The following is a 23,888-nucleotide window of genomic DNA, read 5'->3' on the forward strand; positions in this document are numbered from 1 at the left end:
TACTCTACATGTACATAGGTTTACATGATTAAAACAGTATTTTTCAACTTACAAATGATAATAACTTTCTTGGAAGAAAGAGAGACCTGTTATGTGTATGTAAGGTAAATGGGGTATATTATAGCTTAATGTCAGTACTAAAATATAGCAAAGAGAAAGGCTGACAATTTATATTATTACCTGTAAGATAGTTATGAAAAGTTTAGTTTGTAAATCCCTTTTTGTTTCTTGCAACAGCAAGCCTGTCATTTATTTGACTTTAAATAGATTTTTAGTTATTAAACGTATTTGTTAACACAGCATTGTCAGTTATATTTTAGTTTATTTGGACAAGTTCTGAGCACAGACTAATTTTATAAGTAATATTTATGTAAAAATAGCAAGTGTTCTGATAATGAGAATAAACCATTACAGCTGGTAAGAATGTATTAACATATAGATTACATTCTTAAACTATACATAGACACTCCTAATTCCAGCAGATGAATATTTTAACCTCATACATAGCATTGCCAAAGCTACTACTGGTTTTTAAAGCTTGTATCTGAATGGTTGTCTTTTAAAATATTCTTGCCATACAATAGTTACACTCCACATCAATAAAATAATAGTCATGAATCATTAAATCTTTCATGATATAGCTAAAGGAAGTAATCTTATTGCAAGGAATGAAATTCATACAATTGCTTAACACACAAGCTAACATGCACAGTTTTTTTTTTGTGTTGTACAGACTTCAGATTTGTACGTACTGAATTCTAATTTGTATTATTTTTTGGCTACATGATGTGTCATGTATTTAACATAAATATAAACAGAGCCATTCTTTCTGCAGTATTATAACCAGGTACACCCAGTTGATTATTATTTTATTAGTAGTTATACTGATGTATGCTAATATGTTAACATTTATAAAGTGTTAGATATGGTTGTAAAGATTTGTTAGTCGTATATCTTACAAAGTGATTTTTATGTGAATATTCTATATATTATTAACATGAATAAAAACCTAAAATTGTTTATTTGGAGTAGATATTTCTCAGACAGGTGCTGATTAGATGTTGCTACTGAAAAGAGGGTTAATTTGAGTGACCATATGTCACTCGAATTGGAAGTATTATACTCTAGAGGGGTTAAGGGTGGATAGGAAGTTATCAGTTTAAGTTATAATAGTTTACTATTAGCTTTCATGTCATTTTCCACAATTCTTAAAAGAGTAATTCTCAAAAGTCTACTTTTTTCGATGTTTCCACATTACTTTAACAAAAATGTATCTCTAGGTATTCCTTTTATTTACATTAATAATCTATGGTTTTGGTCAAAATATTTCTCTTTCAACACCATACTATTGAATAACTTAATTAAAGTGTATTTCAATTAACAACAATGGATTAAATAATCCAAATAAGAGGGGAGGTTTCTTTAAATATCTCAAACTGCATTAAGTTCAGTTAATATTTTTACAAGAAACCCATTTGAAAACAGAGGATGTACTTAGATTAGATAGCAAATCGTATCCAGTGTTACCTAGCTCAGAACATTCTCAAAGAAAAAGAGGAGTAGCTATTTTATGGAACAATTCATTACCTAAACCAAAAATGATTAATACATATAAAGATAATAAAGGAATGTTTTGTCTAATTACTATTCGGTTTAATAACAAAGTATACACCTTAGTAAATCTATACTGGATTCCATGCACTGAGACGATAAAACATTTTTATCATATAGTACAACTTTCTAAGGGACATACACTATTATTTGGTGATTTTAATTGTATTTTAGACAATAAAGAGTCAACATCACATAACAAAAGAAGAATTACAGTTTCAGCCAAATTGTTGAAAGATTTTTTTGGAAACTTATTTCTTGAAAGATATACATACCTTTGCTGATTCTGATTCCTTAGCTTATACTTTTTTTTCAAATAGACATAATACACATTCAATTTTCAAATTTTTAGTTATCCCAATCCATAATGTGCAAATAAGTAGAATACCTGCCTATATAACTGAATTGAAAATGTTTAAAGATTTTATAACATCAGAAATCCAGAATTTTATTGAACAAAACAATATAAATAATATTTCTGAGATCTTTGTATGTGATATCTTAAAAGCCTACCTCTATGCAGAATTATAAATTGGTATAACAAAAAAAGGAAAAGTTGGGATGAGCAGTTAATTGAAATACAAAATAAGATAGATTCTTTGAAACTTATCAAAGAAAAGGTTACTAATAAAAATAATATTAAAAAAGAAATAAACTCCTTAAATACTAAGTATATGGAAATACTGAATCATAAAATTATGATTATTTTAGAAAAATTTAAAGTCTTAACATTCTCCACCAATCCTAGATCACTGAATTTATTGGCTAATAAAACTAAAACAATTAATAAATTCATATAAATTAAATATTCTCCCCTAAAAAGAAAACGACATTCTCAGGTATATAGACTATCTTAACTGAATTTAGAGATTTTTTTACAAACATTAACCAACAGTCTAAGATTATAGATTCTAACCAAGAAATCAAATATTTTATTAACAAATATACAAAAAAAGATTATCTAGTGAACAAGTTACTATTATTGACAGACCCATCTCCTTCAAAGATGTCCAATCCCAGATTATGAAATGAAAAATAAATAAAGCACCAGGAAATGACGGTATCATCCCAGAGGTTTATAAATGATTACCAGCTGGTGCCTTAAAACTGCTTCATAAAGTTTATAATATTTCCCAAAATGACAATCTAATACCTCCATCATGGAAATATTCTTTTAGCTCCCCAATCTTCAAAACTGGTAAGAACCCTGTTAAATGTTCATCTTATAGGCCTATTTCCTTATTAAACATTGATAGCAAAATGTTTATGTCAATTTATGAAGACAGACTTAAAATTGTTTTGCCCATATTAGTCAATGAAGATCAAACAGGATTTATAGTAAACAGAAACTCTTATGACAATATCAAAATAATTATGCCCTTAATTGAATCAGTTAAATGCTTAAAACACAGCTTAACATTAATCAGTCTTGACATAAGTGTGCTTTCAATTCAGTTAACTGGGACTATTTATTTTTACTTTTGGAGGAACTAAACTTCTCTTATAGTATCATAAATCTAATTACAAATTTATATCAAGGTAGCCAAGCATACATTAAAATATGTACAAATGTATCCCAAAATATACCAATAATCAAAGGAACAAACCAAGGGTGTCCTTTATCTCCTTTACTATTTACATTGATTATGGAACCTTGAGCTAATTTGCTAAGATATGATGAAAACATTGAAGGTTATAGCTTGAGTTCTATTGATGTTTCCAAATTACAAATGTTTGTGGATGACATTCTCATTACTCTAGGTGGTAATAATGCATCTATTCATGCTCTTTTTAAAGATGCTGAATATGTTCAAAAAAGTCAGGTTTAACCTTTAATAACAACAAACTAAAATCTTGACAATTGGCCCTAAAAAGCTAGAATTACTAGATATCTATAAAAATGCCAAGCACAGTCTAATGAACTACTTTATCTGGGCATTGTAATTGCTAATAACATAAAAGGTATCATGCAAATCAATTACAATAAAAGCTTATTGGCAATAGGAAATCTCATTAAAAATTGAATAAAATCCAATTTTCTATGGATGAAAAACTTTTAATTATTAAAATTATTCTATTATCTAAAAGTCTTTATATTATTCAGTCAATCTCTTTATCCCCTCCTAGTTCTTTAATTAAGAAATTTACTTCTATGATACATACATTTTATGGTTCCCTATACGACCTAGAATAGCCTTATCTTATCACATGAAAAATTGGGAAAATGGGGGCATAGCTTAGCCTAATTTGGAAATCTACTCAATTTCTGCAATGGCTAAATGTTTTTCTCTTCTTATAGATATTAAATACACTGCTAAATGGAAGAACATTCTAAAAATATTCATGAGTGATGCAATAAAGAATAATAAAACACAGAAATGAATGTTGTTGAATACTTTATCTGGATCTTAAAAGATTATTTTTCCACGTATTCTTCTCAGAATTTTAGAACAAATTATATAATTCTTATTTTGAGATTATTTAGATACTATTTATATAAGTTCAACTTGTATAAAGATTGGCTATTTCCCCTATCCCCTATAGCCTACACACAAGGTGCTATATTTTCTTTTGATTTTTTGAAAATGTATTCTTTTCAACAAAAAAAATTAACTTTTTGGTCAAAAATGATATCTAATAATGTCTGAAATCCATTAATTTATTGAAGACTGAACATGATTTTGATACAACATCATGGTTGTATCTACACAAAAGCAGAAAATATGTATCTAATAAACTTGACTCTATGACTTTATCAACTAAAGGTTCAGTTCCTAATTTAATTCAATATATGGTATTGTCTATAAATCATAAATCACCAACTAAAAACATTTTATCTCACTTATATAAGGCAATTAAACTAGATTTAGATAATATATCAGATAATTATTGAAATTATTTCTCCTTAATTAATAATCACCCCCCAACAGAGAAAGACAAATCACATATATTACAATCTACTAGTGTAACCACTTATTAAGATGGAAAATTTTCACATGGAGATATTTGCATAGATCTTTTATAACCCCATTCTCCTTAAGCAAATTTAATAAGAAAAATGTTAACTGTTGGAGGTGTAATAATGTAGTTAACGCTGATTCAGCCCATTTGGTATTTGATTGTACAGAATTAAATAATTTCTGAAAAGACATTAATCACTTTTTACAAGCAATTTTCACAGATATTTATTTACTTTCAAAATATTTAGTTTTGTTTAACACTCCTGTTCCTAACTGTATTACAGAAACTAATCAGCCTCTGCTCTGGTCAATTTTATCAGTAGTTAGGAAAATGGTTACAAGAAACTGGAAGTCTAAATCTTCTCCCTCAGTAAATGAATTCAAAAATCTACTTTTTGAAGTATGTAATCTAGAGATATTGACCAAAAGAGCAAGATCCTCTAGGAATACTATTGTAAATAATATGTGGAAGAAAGTTTATGATTTGTTAGATAAATAATTTAATAGTAATGTATCAATATTTATAAGAATTTTAATTTGCTAATATGTATTTGTGGAAAATGTTATTGTATATAGTTTAAATGTGTTTTTTCTTCACTGTCATTAGTAAGCATATTCAAAATTGTACATATCTCAAGATAATGTTTGTTTTATCTATTTCCATTCAATAAAGCTGTTTAAAAAAAAAAAACTTTATCAGATGATATAAGAATGTCATATGGTCTTGATAAATGTTCAAAAGCAGCATTTAAAGCAGGAAGGCTGCAGCACCAAGAAAATATCAGTCTGGGACAGGAATGTGATATAAAGTAACTTCAGCAGGAGATAGCGTAAAAGTACCTGGGAAATAAAGAAGGATCAACGATAAAATATGAACAAATGCAAACAAACTTCAGAATGAAATATTGCAGAAGACTAAAATTAGAGTTTATGACACTGGATCAAAAACTGATTTCATCGAACGGCTTTTACATCAAAAATGCAGTTGATAGAAATTGGTTTTGTTGGGTGCTGCGGCCCCCCCTACTAAATATATATACTAACTCTGAGATTGCACTAGATTGAGGAAACAGCAAATGTTCCAATCTTCACTGTACCATGATCTCACAAACTGATTTCTATCAGCTGCATTTTCAGTGTAAAAGATGTTTGATGAAATTGGTTTTGGATCCAGTGTCATAGACCCTAAAATTAATACTGAAAACAGCCCTGACATCTAGGAATAAAGTCCAGACTCTAAAATTATTTTTCCTGTAATAACTTGCAGTTTCAGGGTGATTAACTTCCCCCAAAAGGTATTGGATCAGTTGGATAGGAAAACAAATAAAATAGTTTATGCTTACCAAATGATATATTAAAATCAGTGTATGCCAAGATATTCCTCATTCTGAAGGCAGTTTGGGCCTCCTCAAAAATAATTGATCTGCAGTCGTAGGACAGCACACATATCTGCTGGCATCAACAGATCCAAATATAGTGAAAGTTTTGAAAGACAAAGAAAACAAGTCTAAGATGACTTCTCTGCTTAGTTTAGCAGAAGCATATCAGTATCAAGCAGGAATGGAAATCAAACTAGAAATAGATAAAAATCAGGCAGCAACTGAATATGCCAAAAACACAAGAAACACAAGAAAAAAACATAAGGAGAAGGATCGGATGACAAGTCAAGAAATGTGGAAAATGCATAAATATAGTTGCAAGTATAGAAAGTATACAAATCTCTAGGAACTAGCTCATGTTGATCAGGATCAAATGCAGGAATGGTTAAGGAGAGGTAAATTTAACCCAAAAGATGAAATGTTTATATTGGTGGCCCAAGATAGTGGACTATGTACATGTTTGATTACAAAGTCCATTGAACATGTGGGAAAAACAGACAAATGCAGGTTCTGTAAAACAGAACTGGAAAGATTTACACTTCTTGTTGTTGGATATGATACACTAATGGCAGAGGGCCTGTATACTAAAAGGCATAATAATGTGGCAAGACTGTTGTATTGGAGATTGTGCAAACATTATAATATTGAAGTAGCTGCAAAACATTGGAAACATAAGCCTCAAAGCATTATAGAAAATGATGAAGTTTATATCAACGGGATCACCCATTACCAGCAGTTCAAAAATTATATGTGAGAAAGACAGATATAGTAATCATGAAAATAAGACAAAAGTAGCATTGCATATTGAAATTGCTACAACCAATGTTTACAGTGTCTTAAGTACAGAGAGATAAAAAGTCATAAAATACCAGGATATGCAAACATAAATGACGGTAATGTGGAAGAAGGATAACCAGACATTTCCAGTAGTAGTAGGAGCTATGGGTTTCATAAAAAAAGAATTTAGGGTTGTATTTGCTTATGCTATCAATACATATAATTCTGTATGAATTGCAAAGGGAGTTTTTTCTGGGCATTATGTGGGTGCTACAAAGAGTACTTTTGGCTAACTTCAAAGACTGAAACAATATTAACTTCTCAGACTTTAATCATGCTTTAAATTACAAATGAAGTTCATTCCCACCATGGTATTAGAAAACAAAAAGACTTGGAGAAAGTATACTGAGACTTTATCTTCTCAGCTCACTGCTGTCATAATACAATGTACATCCCCTCATACATTTCAACATATTATCTCAAAAATCAAGGAGAAAGCTAAAAATAGTGGTGGACAAATTACCAGAATCAGGAACAGCTGTTGCCTTTATATAATTACAAATGTGTTACTATAACAGGCTTTGCATTGCCATTATTGTAAAGACTATTAATTCTGAAATTCAAATGTTTAAGGTGTCTGTCAGCAGTATTTACTGGCTGCAATTCCCACTGCTATGATATATTTGTTAAATTTGCTGCCAATAAACAATACTATATACACATCAATGCAAGGTCCTTTAAAGTTTGAACTGGCTTGAACTCCCCCAGTATCTGGACTTAACTAGCTACTGCCCACAGCATCACTTTTAAGCCCCCATGTCTGTTCTGCACTAAGCTCTATTCTTCATTTCTATCACCCAAACAGACCCCTTTGTTTTTTTAAGAAAATGTTTATTAATTTAACATATTTACAATATACACAGAAATTAAGAATTTCAACATCACCTGTTTTTAAACACTGATAGGAATACATTATATCCTGAAGGTAATATTATACATTTAACACATTTCTTAATAATTCAGTAACAATATTTCAAGGTTATCCAACCACTACAAGTCTTAGAATGATGTATAGATCTTTATAGATAGTTTTACATAGTACTACTGTTAAATTTAAAAATTCTTTAAACCTAGGAACTGAGTTTGATTTCCAAGATTTTATAATAACTTTTCTAGCAATGGCCAAGAGAGCCCTAAATATTTTTACCCTTTGGCTTTTACAGCTAGAGTACATGGAACATTCATTAGTATTACTGATCTAGTTAAAGACTGATTATCAGACCATAATCCTTTAAAAAAGCATATTAATTTTTTCCAATATAAATTTCATTTTTCACAATCCATAAATGTGTATCAAATCAACTTTTACATCTTTACTACATCTCCAACAAAGTGAAGAAATAATTTTACTGAACGTACAAATTTTATAGCGTACAAACATTCTATGTATATATTTCCACATAGAAAACTTTCCAATATAAACTTGAAGACATTTGTCTAACTGATTTAAGTAACAACGTTTTATTCTTACCATCTGAGTCACTCAATCCACTACTGTCTAAAAAGTTCCAGACTTTTTCATCAAAATTATTATTATTTATAATTAACTTATATAACTTGGAAAAACTTCTTCTGTAGGTCAATCTATCTTCAATAATAGCATTCATGTATTCATATAATGAGGAAATAGTGCTATGTTCCTCTTCACTTATATTATCTACAAATTCATTTAATTTCTTACTGATGGATAATATTAACTGGTTAACAGATGCATCGGACTTATATTCTTTCAATACATATTCTGGGGACTTACTTTTTCAAAGCAATTAGACCATAATACTAATCCATTACTTATTAATAAATTCATTTTAACATTGTTCAGAGTTTCTTTAAATCTAGAAATGTGTGCAATGTGTAAACACAAACATTTTGATTTTGATTGTGATGGAGTTTTAAAAACATATTTCTTAACTGTTTTAAGAATTGGTTTCATATATGCAGAGACTAAAGATTGAACTCAATTTCCTTCTAAGGTATTTTTAACCAGATGAAATGATTTTTAAATAATTTTAAATCATTTTAATTTATCATATTTAATACACATAAGAATTTAATATAATCTGTTCATGGATGGTGATCCATTGACTAGTGTAAGTTGAGTCTGTCCAGAGTATAAAAGAATTAAAACTTGCAGCAATAGATAAGATTCTATACCTGGGAAGCTAATACTAATATTGTGTAATTTCTACAAGCACTTCTCAGCTTATATATATATATATATATATATATATATATATATATATATATATATATATATATATATAATATTGGGAATTATATTCATTTTTAATAAACACTAATCTATCCTCAGAAGTAAAAAAAAATACATTCATTCCATTTTTTATTAAGAGGTAACACTTCTTCAATTATTTTTTCTAAATTATTATTAATAATCTTACTTATACTTTGATATCTTTTTATTCATAAATATTTTAGTTCTTTTCCTTCCCAGTTATATTTATATCTCTTACTATCTAGTAATTGATTTAACACTAAAGTTTCAATTTTATTATAAAATTTCAGCAGTGATTCTTCATGAAACATTTAAATTTCCTCATCTATTTCTTCAATTGAATACATTAAATCTCCTATAGCTAGTAAAATATTATATGCAAAAAGTTGTATTTTAGATTGACAATCTCTCATTACAGCTGAGTGATGTCTCCAGGCATTTCTGCAGTTACACCCTACTGCTCCTCTAGGCGTAAAATATTGCCTGTTCATATTTGCATTAATAATTCCAAAACCATGTTACATACAAGGTATTGGAAAATTTTATCTTGAAGCATACATGATAGCAAACACAATTGTATTTATATATGACCTCTGTCAATGGGTATTTGTTAAAAATGTAAGGTGATAATTTCAATTTTTAAATGCTGAAGCCATGCCCACTAGGAGTTAAAGGTACACACTCAAAAGAGCACTACTGTGGGGAATGAGTTAACTGAGAATCCACCGATTTTTTTCTTTGCTTTTTATACTGTTAACTAAGGGTTTGCTTACTAATGCAAACAGTAGAGGAGCAATTGCCTTTGTTTAAAGTGAATCTTTGAGGAATGCAAGATCCAATTTTAACATGCTTTGGAGTCTCTATACAGTTTTTTTAATATTAGAAGAAACAGTTCTAGAAATGCAAATGCTTCTAAAGTTTTAAACAAGTAGTTCCAATCTACAGAATCAAAATCCCTCTCAATACCTAAGATAAGGACAATTTCTTGTTCATTCCTTTTGTTACATGGAAGATATTTACTACCGTTTTTATATTATCGTACATTAAACTATTGACTATAAATCCTGTTTGGTCTATATTAATGAATTTATCTGTTATAGCTCTTAATCTTGTAGTGCAAATGGAAGTAAATATTTTGTAGTCTACATATAGTAATGAAATGGCTCTATATGTGGAAACTAACATATTATTATTTCCTTGTTTATGTGAAATTACAGAAAATCTCCATGAGAGAGGAATTATTTTGTCACCTTTAATTATCCTGAAAACGTCACTCAGTAATTCTAAGATATTTAATGGAAGCAGACTTTATAATTTCATACTTAAAGGACCACTACGGGCAAATGCTGAAAAAATATATTTTTTTATCTTGTCTTGCTTCACTGCACCTCCCAAAGTTGTCTGCAGCAAAATAAATACTCATTCCTATTTTTTTAACCTTCTCTGCCCTAATGGAGGCAGACATCCTGATTCCCTTGGAAAGCTAAATCTGCCCCATAAAGCACAAATTCTGAGAATAAAGTAACCCTGCCATTTGTTGTTAGGCTAGACTTCTATTCATGTAGAAAAGGACACATGAAAAAATGCCAAGTTTGAGAGTCTGCAGATCATGTGTCATTGACTGGTCTGCATTGGACTTTACAAATGTTGTTCCTACTGATATACTACAAATTCTCTGAAAGAAGATTGCAAAACTGTCAACAAATGGCGAAGATGAAAAAAAAACTTTGTACAATGAACAGTTTTGCGAGTTTCAGTTCCTAGCCAAGATACTCCGTGCATCTTCCTTCCTTCAATGAGCTAGAGCCTCATATTTCCAGCTTGGAATTTGTCCACTTTGCATGACAATGGTCAGGTTATGTTTTAACAAATTAACTATGCAAAGATAACCACATGAGCAGCCAGAATGCAATTCCAATCAAATATTTTACTATGCACATTTTAAGAAATGGATAGATTGGCCTAAACTCTGGCTTGATGGATGTACTTTCTTTTAGAAATAATTCCAGGGAAATGCTATTCAAAAATAAAGAGACATATATTAGGGAACACATTTTGTGGCACAACAGGCTAATTGTTTGATATCTATTGTCTTGATTCCAGTGGCGTAAGATTTTGAAATATGCTTTGTTATGGGTGTGAGATTGTGAGATTCTGAGGTAATGATGAGGAGATTGGTGTTTAGGGGGTTGAGTAGGAGTTGCGCCATTGTAAGCCAAGATCCAATAAAGATGACAGCTTGTTGAATGATTTCTTGGAGGTGAGTTAAGGTGTTTGAAGAGCAGATGGTGGCAGTTTTCTGTATATTGAATCAAGGTGCTTTCACAAGAAGATGAATGTAGCTTATTGATAAAAATATTGAAAAGTAGAGGATCAAGAAAGTATCAGTATGGGACTCCTTTGGAAGTTGGAAGGTATGTGTAGATGGTTCCTTGACATTTTACAGCTTGTTGCCTAAGTATCTAGAGAACCATAGAACAGCTGGAGATGTTAGACCCAGGGTGGTAAATTGATTGAGAATTTTACTGTGAGAGACCATGTCATAGGCTTTTGATAGATCTAGAAATACTGTAGATGCAAGTTTATTAGAGTTGCAAGCTTTATTGACAGCATCTATAAATGATAGTAATGCAGTAGAAGCACTGTGGTCTGGCTGAAATCCATGTAGTGTATTAGTTATTAGCTAATTTTGTAAGAGATAGCAGAGAAATCATTGACGAATACATCTTTCAAGGATTTTAGAAAGGGGAGAAAGGATGGCTATGTGACAGAAATTTGTAATGTCAGTCAAATTAACTCCTTTAGAAATGGGGGTAATGTGTGTGCATCTATATTACACCATCACAGCTTTAGTTAATCAAATAACTAAAGGACGATCTTGTAATGTCGACAGCTAAAATTGTTCAATGGCCAATTCAACCAAGGGAAACACTTCCCTTGGCCGAATCAAAAAAAAATTTACATCCAAAATCAAGTGGGGGGCTTCACACCACACCCTCCCCTGATGTAGGGGGGCTGTTCCCCTCACACTCCCCCTACTTAAATATACCAACTCCGATATCACTCCAAATTGGAGAAATGGGCATACACCACAGAATGGCCAAGGCAAGTGTTTCCCTGTGGTAAATCGGCCATTCGACAATTTACGGTTTCGATATTACAAGTTTGACCTTTACTTATTTGATAAACTAAAGCTTTGATCATGTAATAGGGAAACATATGTGCCATTTTCCACAAGTTAGGGCACAGTTCCTTTGTTATGGATCTATCAATCAGAATGCTGACTGGATATGGTATTGCATCTGCAGCTAAATTTAAGCATTCAAGGTATAGTTTGTCGGCTGAGGAGGTTTTTATGATAGTTACAGAAATGGTTGAAAGATAAAGTGGCTGGAGTTGTCTGCATGTGTATTGGAGAGGATGCAAATAGGTGAGTTTTGTGAAGGAAATGTGGTAGGGTCTAAGGTAGGGGAAGTTGGCTGTAGGGAAGGGGGTGTGTTAGGTGTGTTTGAGGTTTAAGTTGGCTATGCATTCTATGACATATGTATTGAAATATGTAGCTGTTTGAAGAGGGGGGATGTCTGTGTATGATCTGGGATTCTTTTTTTGTCCATGGGCTGATGAGACAGGATATGGAGGACCAGAATTTTAAGGGTTGTTTTTATGGCCATCTTGTAGTTGAGTATAAGACTTTTTATTTCTATTAACTTGCTTCTTGACTCAGTTTCGCAGCTGTCAGGATAATTGTCAATTTTTGTCATTTTTATTTATTTATTTATTTTTCTTTCCAGTTAATCCATGCTTTGTCTCTGTCTTTCATAAGGAGTTTACACTGGTTGGTGAGCCATGGGGTATGGCTGTTTTTAATTCTTTTTTTATGCTGTGTGGCTAAGGAGTTAAGAATATATAGAAATGCTGCACTGAAGTATTCAACTGCATCAGAGATTCAATGAAAGACTCTTTGAAGAATTTGTAGAGATTATGGGTAGTTTTGAGCATATGTTCCTTTGTTAGTTATGTAATACTCCTTTGGATATCAGCTGGCAGGTGATGACTTTGTGTATCAGCGAGGGTAACTGAATAGGTAAAACAGATGGGTTGGCAACCAGAATCCAAACCAAGATAACTTGTTGTGGGTTATTTTTGCCATGTCTTGTTGGTGCATTAATACATTGAGTGAATCCAAAGAGATTCATGCTGTTGATCACTGAATTTGCGGATAAAGACTGCCACTCAATGTTTACATCACCCAGGATGATAATTTCATTTGTGATTGTATCTGTTATCTAGGATAGTATGTTTTCAAGGATTGGAATGTTCTGCCTTGGGGGGTGTATATAGCAGAACAATGCATATGCTCTTGGCTATATTAAGTTTTAGGAACAAAATTAGAATTTCTGATTTTCAAAAAGTTGGGAGTATGTCTGTATAGGGAGTTACTGTGAGCATATTTGTAAAAAAATTATAGCTGTTCGCCCTGCTATTTTATGTTTTCTATCAAACCTAATTAAATTTTAACCAGGGGTAGTATTTCAGCATGTTTTATTTCAGGTTTTAGCCAGGTCTCAGTTGTGGCTAGGATGTCTGGCTTGTGTTGTGTTATCCCTGCATGAAAATCTGTGATTTTTCTGTATATGCTTCTAATGTTTAGAGTAATTATTTTTAAACTTTTAGGATGTAATTCATGCTTGGGGGTTTGATTTGGACCTGGTTAGGGGTGGATGTCAACACACTGATGTATGGTGGAGAAAGAAGGCTTGTTTATTATGGCATTTTTAGCAAAGACATGATAGAAGCATTACCTTTACATTGGGACTGACATTTTTTAGCATTTTGAGGATACAACAGTGGAACAGATTTATGGGAAATAAGTTTGAAGAGAGTTTTGAGTAGCTAGTGGGGAGATGGTTGATAGGTAAGGATGAAGTAATGGCTGAGGTGTGCTTATTTATTAGTAATGCTGGTAGTGATGTTAGAAATGAGAGGATGAGGATGAATAAGGTAATGCAGGAAGGAAATAGCATTGACAGTGATGTAAAAATCTTGCAGTATGGTTAGATGAGGTAATAAGCAGTGATAATAGTGTGGAGAATAGGTAGTTTTTGATGGGGAGGGAGAAGAGTAAGAATTGGGAAGTAATTTACAGCAGAAGTGGGTAGAGAAGGTATAAAAAGAACAGTTTGTGATTGGATAGAAAGTTAGATATAGGATAGGAGGTTGAATAGAGGAGGTGGAGTAAGTGAGGCATAAGTGTAGTTGTAGTAGGGCTGGGTGGAAATTGAGGTAGGATAGGGAGTGGAGTGAAGCTTGAACATAGCAAGGTCTGAACAGAGTGGATTGGTCCAAGTGGAGTATGTATGAGGAAAACTATCTGTAGAACAGCAACAAAACTGGAGGTAAGGCAAACCTGAAGACAGTAAGATAAGTTGGTAAATTGCTATTAACATAGACCTAAGTTAACTGCAAAAGGCAGCAATTTTTGCTTGAAATAATGCTATAGTAGTTGGAGAACAACTGAGATGAGGGGAGGTACTTCAATGGAATGCAGTTACCTCCCCAACATATGGTTTACTACCAGAAACAATCAGTGAGATAGAATGTTTACAGATACAAAGACAAGGTCTTTGAACACTATAAATACTTGACATGAGTCACAGCATTTAATTTTAATATAATGGGCTTTTATTGCCTTTCTGGGGATGTTTTACACTGCTAGAGTAAAATACACTACAGTGATAATTTAACTTCACCTTCAGCAGAAAAGACTTGTGGATGGGGGTGGGGGTATCCCTCCAGCAGATTCAACACTACAATACAGAATGCACTAATGTATAATTGATGGAAAACAATTAAGTTTAGTTTGAGTCTTGGAAAATGTCTTACATAAATTTTAACTGAAGGTATTGTTTCATTTAAATGTTTGCAACTGGAGGTGAAATTTAGCTGTACAGATTCCTTAAGTAGTTTGATTATGTTAATTTCTCATCAGCAGTTGTCAGACTTACTGTGTGCTTCCTACATGTACTGCAGAGTGAAGCAGCTGGATGGAGAGGAATTATCATTCAAAGATTAAAAATTCTTGATTTGTTCCTTAAGGTAACTCTTAAAGTCTTTTAATTTCATCATATATGACAGGATTCTATAAATAATCTGAAATTTCCTTATATACATTACTGTCTTAATACTTAGTGTATTATGATCAAAAAATGACAATGAATAGTTTTAAAATAATTCACTTTATTAAGAAAATCTATAGAGGAATAAAACATCAATTCTAGTTTGTAGCCCATGTGCATATGAATAATGAGTGAAAGACAACAGCTTATCTTCTGTTTTACTAGTACATCAACTAAATTATTATTACTAATCCATCTTTTTAGTGCATTAGTTGATGACAGCATTTTAGCTTTCTTCTGTTCACTTGTATTTTCTATACTAGATATGCAGTTAAAAACCCGTGCTAAAATTAAACTACCCTTTGAATGATTGTGCAGTAAGTTTAGATGATCTTTAGCAACTATTGCACCTATTCTAGTGATCCAGTAAAAATGAGTGTATAGAGTTTTCCTTTATATTTAATTATTTAATTATTGCAAGTGTACTCATTCCTTTGGGTTCAGTAATGGATTCCATGACCATAAGCATTACATCAGATTTTCTTTAAAGTATAGCAGTTCTTTTCCTCTTTTTGTTAAAAGAAGCAGATGATGACATTTCATAACCTAAGTTATTTAAATAGTGTATATCTTTATCTATCCAGTCAATCTCTTGGAAGAATATAATGTTTCCTCTAGTTACTTTTAAATATCTCATTAATAATTTCCTTTTGTTGTCATTATTTAATCAATTTACATTAATAGATAATAAATGAAAACTATCCATACTGTGATTTTAAAGATTTTTTTAAAAGATAATATGAAACATTTACCCACCATATTTATTTATTTATATATAAGAATTTAATGCATTCCTCCAATACTATCTTAACATTGCACATTGGTTTAATTCTTCCATTCTACAAACTAAACTATAAAAACTTATAAATAACAAAACAAAAACAAGTCTGCAACTATAATTGTATATATTGCTAATAAAACAACATCTACCATGGATACCAAAGTTCATAGTTTGCCTATCAAATAGACAAACTACTATACTATTGATCTACCTGCCAACATCTAAAATTTCATCAAAATACTAGCCAAAAGCTATTGTGACTTACAAATAATTAATAAATATTATATAAATGTAAAAAAATAATGAGTCTATTAATATAGTCATGTATTTTGTCATTTAAAACTATTCCTCCAATTACTACATAAAAGATTAATAATCCTCTTCTGTTAATCACAAATATTAAATTATTTAACAAACAGTACATTATATACCTCTTTCTTTAATAGTAGTATAAATTACCCATTAAATATGGCTAAATTATTTTCTTTTTCACCATTATTATAACTAGATCTCTAAATAAATATGTATAACAGAGTGGGACCTGAAGACATAAAGACATCTGTAAACTTACAGATGGCAGGTAATCTTATCATATTAAACTATTATGCAAAAGAGAAGTCAATGCACATATACTGTACATTTATCATGACAAAAGATATATGCATATGTTATAGATATAATAAAAGCTCTGAATAAGGTTTTAAAGTACAAGTGTCTATATCTCAAATTTGGTAACACTCTTAATGCAGCAAATATCAAAATATTTAAAAATCCTTTGGCTTGTTAAACTACTTCATAAAATATGGATTGAAGATAATGTCTTACTATTTCTGTGAAGTTAAAAAAAATATCTGCAGTCTATATTGTATTCAAACATTACAGTGTGTTCAATTAAAATCTCATTCTCCCTTCCCAGATTCAGACATATGGAAAATTCACTAAGATTTCAGATTTCACTAATACAATTAGTTATTTCAGGTAGTCTTGGTGAATTTAATGACATAAACCATGTAAAAATATTCAAAGTTCAGATGATGAAGCTTCAAATTTCAGCTTTCAGATTATTTTCAAACATTTTTATATTATGTTCTATGTAAATTATATGAGATCTTGTGCATTCACATTTCTGCCATCTACAGGTGTATGTAATAGACATCTTTCTTAAAAGTAGTTTGTTATTTAAATATATATTTTTCTGTCTTATTTTCCCACTAGCATTCCACCTTATTCTACATATCTGTATTTCTAAAATCTCCCATCAAAGAGCTTTTTAACCATTAGCTCTCTATTAAAGATTATAGTATGTGCACATAGTGCTCAAATTACTGACACTGCTCTTTTATTAATGTTACATATTAAATATTTAATTCCTTGTGCATTTGTATGTTATTCATAAGATGTCTACTTTTCTCATTAACTCCAGTATTACAAGCAATCTTGACTCTATATAAAATAATTCCTGCTTGTTTAATTTGAATGTGTGTTTTTAGCCCTTGTGAACTGCTGCTCTGATCTAAGCTTCCCATTCGGACATCAGAATTTTACTATAACATGCTAAAATTACAACTCACAGCACACAGCAGCTGTTAATGTCCTCTGTAAGTTTCTCATTTCTCTTCATTCATTTGAGCTATTCTAATCAGTAACAAACATCTAACTTTACTTTTTTTCAATTAATAAGTACAATTAATATGTATAGTTAGAGTTAATAACACTACATCATAAGCCATTAACATGCAAAATGTAAGAAATTATATGTCACAATATCTCAGCATAAAAAAATTACTATTTTGTTTTAGTTTGTCTTAACAATTCTTCACGTCTAAGTAAAGAAAACTGTGTTATTTGTGTGTAGATTTTTCACATATATACTTGAAAAAATAAAATAAAGTAAGTTATTTTTTTTAACAGATATCAGTGATAAACTTTGACCTAGATATTCTTCAGGACAGCTCAAGGTGGAAAGAATCTAGCATTCTAACAGAAATAGAACATTATTTTGTTCTCAAGCTTTCTCTTAGTGTATGTGCTTCATAAATATCCTGTGAAAGGAATGCGTTATAGGGGAACAAAGAAAAACTCACCAGCACGGTTACACTTCTGATTAACACATTATTCAAATTTGACATTCAGTTAACCCAGCAATGCACATACTAAGCAAAGTTGAACAAATACAAAAAAAATGATTAACTTATATACTGTTAAACATTACTAGTTCTATTGTGTATCATTTAATGACATTCTCTTACAGGAAGACTTTGTTTAACATTTAGAAATATAGTTATAAGTGTAGTTAAATGGAATATACTAAGTCTTTCTCTTTAAATGTAGTAAAACAGTAAAACTAACCATATATATCCCTCATCATAAAAAATGGTTTAGCATAAAATATAAATACATAGCTACACATAATTTAAAGCTTAAGGACCAGTACAAACATTTTTCTTAATGGTCAAATCTATTGTTTCAGGAAAATAAAGGCCTTGTAATCAGAAAATGAAAGTCACTTGCTTTTAGGCATTTTAATTTTAGAAGCAGTTTTCCAGGAATTCAGCTCACTCTGTATCTTCAGGGACATACTGATCCACTACATTTCTTCAGTATTCTTAAGGATTTTATTGCTGGTAGCAAAAGTGGATACCTCTTCCAGCATGATAGATATTTTAGTTTATTTATAAATAAATAATTTCATCTTTGCAGGAAGCACCAAAGTTAATTTGATATCTATTTTTAAGGTCCTTGATCAGTGGAAAGCATGATTTTCCTTCACTCCTTGCGTTACTGGAATAATCATTGTCAAATCTGACTACATGTTCACATATTTTAATAGGTGGACTGGACCATGCTGTTTTTAATATTTGATTTTTTAAGCTAGACATGAACTTAATGATAATTGGATGGAATGAGTTGGTGGTGCGCTTTCCTTCTTCAAAGGTGGTGTCAGAGATATATGTGGCATTTCAATTGCAAACATAAAGTTTCAGGTAGAATGTTTTATGTAGCCATGTAGGTAAGAAGTTCATAATATTGTTTCCCCTCATACTTTTCAGGTATACCATAAATTCTAATGTTATTTTGTATCATTCTATTTTCTAAATCATCAAGTTTTTCTATGAGCCAGTTATTTTGTTTTAAAAGAAATTGTCTGAAACTCACCTTCAGCTATTCTTCCTTTGTGATCATTTAAAGTTTATTCCATACTGCTGATTTGTGTACTTCATTGTTTCGTAAGCATTTAAAAATTTTCCATCTTCTTTCTGGCCTCTTCTTTGAAACTTTCTAGTTTGATATCTAATTTGTCATACTAGATATTAGTGATTGTATGTATTTTTAACACAAGAATCCTCTGTACCATTTCTTGAGTGACTCACACTAAAGACTCTTGTCTCTAAGCAGTTCAATACTGACAGAAAAAAATACAGTTTTTGAATAAATAGAAGATATATATTTTTTCTCTTTTAGAGAACAAAATTAGCTAGCAAGTATTTCCAAATTTAAATTTTTTGATTATATGTTCTGTCAGAAAAAAAATTCAGTCACAGAGTTTTCTGTCAGAAATAAATTTCAGTCACAGAACTTTCTCCAGTTGCTGCGCTCAGTTAGGCATATTGGCCATTTCCCCCAGTCCATTTGTTCCTATGATAAACAACTTTTCATCATCTATAAACCTCAAAAAGCAACTGGAAATAGCCTTTACTGCTACTTTGTTGCCAAAAATGGAATTCTATTCCACAGGCTATTAGAACTGTAACTCATCATCCTTCCTTTATGCATCTTCTGATAGACCACCTGCCAAACTCATGGCTCTGCTCATGTTATTACCTTAAGTTGATCTTGAATTGCATCTACTTTTCTCCAGCCCTATCTGTACATATTCTCTACCTATCACCACTTCCTCATCTTCAACTGGCGATTCTAACCTCTTTACCACTTTGTGTAACCTCTTCCTTTCACCTCCACCCCATGTATACTAATCTATTCTAATCTCTCTATCTCCCTCCTTATAGTTAAAAATAAAGTAAACACAGACTTTTAATTATCACTACTGTGAAGTACCAAAATTATGCTCTCCAGTATAGTATGTAGGGTTTCCCCTGACTTTTTCTCATTCTACTCTTTGTAACATATTTTTGGTTTGTCTCTATGCCTTACAATAATGTGGATTATTTTTGAAATATATAATCTTTAACTGTTTTTATGTAATGTTTTTGAAAATTTTTCTCTGTTAAATGAAACTTTTCTCCACGGACCTCCATTAGGAGGAACAGTCCAAAATATAATTAAAAAATCAGTAACATTCTGCAAAATCAGGGGCAGTTGTGATCATCTAACCCCCCCTTCCCCAAGCACACATTCAGAACCATCAATTGTAGCCACTTGTAGGACTGGGACTGCATACATCAGGTGTTTGGTTGCATCAAATGGATGAATAAATACATACATAACTGCCACACAGGATTTCAGCTTTTCAGCTCACTGCTGTCAAAATTGTCTGCACCCCCCACCCAAATATGTCTCAACCTCTTATCACAAAGATGAAGGTGAAAGCTAAATATAATGTAGACACAGGACCAGAATCAGGGACAGCTAAAGCTTTTATATTGTTTTTGTTCCAAGGCTGTTAAGCCTGAAGCTTAGTATATGTCATTATTTAGCAACTGCAAATCAAACTGATTCATAAGAACACCACAAGTTTTACAAGAAAGCAGACCAAAATATGACCCACAAATATTACTTGTATAAACGTAGTTGCTTGAATAACACATTTTGCATTAAAATACGTGTTTTCTGAAGGATGTGAACTTTGAAAGGCAAATGCCTATTATCATTCAGTGGCTTCAGTTCTCAATAATTTGCAGAAAACCACCACAGATTTTATGAGGAATAGACTATAACTATGAGGCAAAAATCTGAATATTTTGCAAAAGTCTAATTGGGAGCAATGGACTCATTTAGGAACAGTTAAAATCTTTTGTGCCCCATCCCTCACACACACATGTACACATGAACACACACACACACACACACACACACACACACACACACACACACACACACACACACACACACACACACATGCATGCATACACATACACACACACATATACACTTAAATAAATCACTTAACAGTGACTACCTATATGATGACTTATCTGTTGCAAATAGATAGATAGATAGATAGATAGATAGATAGATAGATAGATAGATAGGTAGATAGATAGATAGATAGATAGATAGATAGATAGATAGATAGATAGATAGATAAATTAAGAATTACTTTGCTCCTGCCCTGCCCATGAACAGTAATGTGTTGTTTAATTTTCATTCAATGGAAAGGGCTTCTTGCTGCTTCAGGCAGCAGCCCATTCAGATACTTGTTGACTGATGGTTTGGATGTCTCTGACAGCTGTGCCTATTGACCAAAACAAACTCCTCAAATTGTAAAACCAAAACAGTTGAAAAACAGAAAAACGGCAGCAGCGGAACCACAGCAACACTGTTTTTATTGTAGATAGAGTAAGCGCTTTCATCGGTGTACTCCATCAACTTCATCAGACAAATGACATAACGCGTAGTTGCAGTTTAAATACTTTCAAACTGCCATATCAATTACACAATTAAAACCATTTTTTTTTTTAAATTAAAGAGATATTCCCAGAAAAAACATTTTGCAACAAAGAACGCCAAAGTGGGAATAAAAACTTCATCACTAGTACTGTAACATATTTAAATATAACTGAGTTCTTTACATTTGCAGAACATTGCAAAGTCTTTATCATAAATATAAACAGAAAAATATATGGTTAAAAACAGAAAAATACATGGTTAAAACCAATCGACCAGTATGACAACAGTATTACCTAGTCAAAGTTTTTGTCCCTTCCCTGTACAGCTATTTGTGTCCTAAAATTCTTTGTCCAAAAACTTTGATGCGAGTCAACACCAAAACCATATATTTGGTGCTAATCCACTATGCTTATGTTTAAATGAAATAAGCTGGAAGTTCATAGGCATTATTAAAGCCCAAACTCAATACTTTAAAAAGACGTTCACAATATATTGTGGTTCTAATAATGCACCAGAAAAAAAACACACTAAAAAATACAAAGTGTATAATGTAAGTTGTGCTATGAATGTAGTTGTATTAATAATGTTATTAAATAAAACAAGCCATAGTTAGGATAGCCTTATCTATTCAGAGCCTTAAGTTTGAGAAGGCATTTAATAGAAATGTAATCATTAAGCCCTGGGGGCACATGAGCCGAGGTACGTATCTGCTATCTCAATTCACATTCCTCCAGTCTGAGTTCCAAAGGCCCACCACTAATATTGTGTTCTACCTGTTGTAGTACCACAAACTGAAACTGATGATTGGGGTGTTCTATAATGTGTCTAGCTAGAGTGTTGGTAGTGTTGTTCTTCCCAATACAGTAAATATGTTCATGTACCCTTTGTTTGATTTTTCTCTCCGTTTTCCCAATATAGTATGCATCACAGGAGACACAAGTTGCTACATAGACCACACCTTGGGATTCACAATTAAACCTACCCCTTATATGATATTCTTTATCCCTTAGTCTAATCTTATTTGTGATTCTAATGAATCTGCATTGTGGGCATCTGCCGCATTTCGCCATACCTGTACCTCTTTTATTAACCTTATTTCTCTCCACTAGGGTTTTTAAGTTAGGGCCCCTTTGAAAGGTCATGAGAGGTAGTTACCCCAATTTGGTAAGAAATTGTCTTTTTACATTTCTTGAAATGTTATTTTCTAGTTAGTATTATTATTGTACAGGTGATACTCATCTGTGGAGCTTTTCTTCCCGGGCCTCCACTGAAAAAGGGCACTCGCTCAGTCAGACTAATGCAGTCAACAAATGTCAAATAAATAAGACAAACTAAGAAATGCGACCTTTTATAATATTCTCATAAAAATATGTGCCTGTAATTATATGAGTATGAATGGGGTAGTACAATATTATATGACACAAGATACATCTTTAGTTACATGCAGGTAAACATTTTGGTCTTTATAGTTTTATTTTCCTATTTGTCTAGAGCTTTTCATACATAATTATATACAACAATGTTTTGTCTGCCACACAGCCTAACAAAGAGATGGACTTTTTCAGTACAGCAGCACTTTTTTGACATTTAGTTTTGTCTTGTTAAGTTCATATAATATGTCTATGCTATATGATACAATAAAATTTCCTGAACATTGAAAGTTGTTCTGATATTTGACCCCAGATCTGTGCAGGGTAGAATGCCTGCATTTTTGTGAAGTCTTAGCTGATTATTTCTGTTTTCATGAAATTAAATAGCATTTATACTGTAGTAAGTAGCTGAGGAGCATTGGTCGGTATTCATACTCTGGGTCTTTGCAAGTGCATGGCAATCATGTGTGGACAGATATGTAAATAAGGCTAGCAAACCACAGGTGTGATGGATATGGAAAAGCAAAGCAATTTCTGCAATTATGCCCACTTTTCATGAAAGTATAAATTGTATAGCATTCACCATTCACAAGTGTGAATTATTTGTGGAATTGTAAGTGCTATATGCCATGGCATGTTGTGGGCAGGCTTGGCTAAGTGCAGTCATGCTCAAAGTATTTTAGAAAAAGCTCCAGACTGCACAGCAGTTGAGTGTTTTTTTAAAGGAAATGGGTTATAACATTTTCATATATGGGTATTATGGATACCCTGACGGCGTAAGCCAGGGAACCTTGTTGGCTAGGTTTACTTAGACCCTTGGGTCGATAGCCTAGTGTCTACTTATGAACCTATGGACCTATGAACAAGTGGGGGGTAGTGATTGAGAAAGTGAATATGTACCAGGGAAAAATGTACAAGAGTAGTGCATATGCGTATTTGCGATGTGTTGAAATGGCAAGGGCCTTTGTCTTTC

This window comes from Protopterus annectens, chromosome 3.part0 (genome assembly GCF_019279795.1).
Source record: "Protopterus annectens isolate FY-2018-M chromosome 3.part0, PAN1.0, whole genome shotgun sequence".
Taxonomy (NCBI): Eukaryota; Metazoa; Chordata; order Ceratodontiformes; family Protopteridae; genus Protopterus; species Protopterus annectens.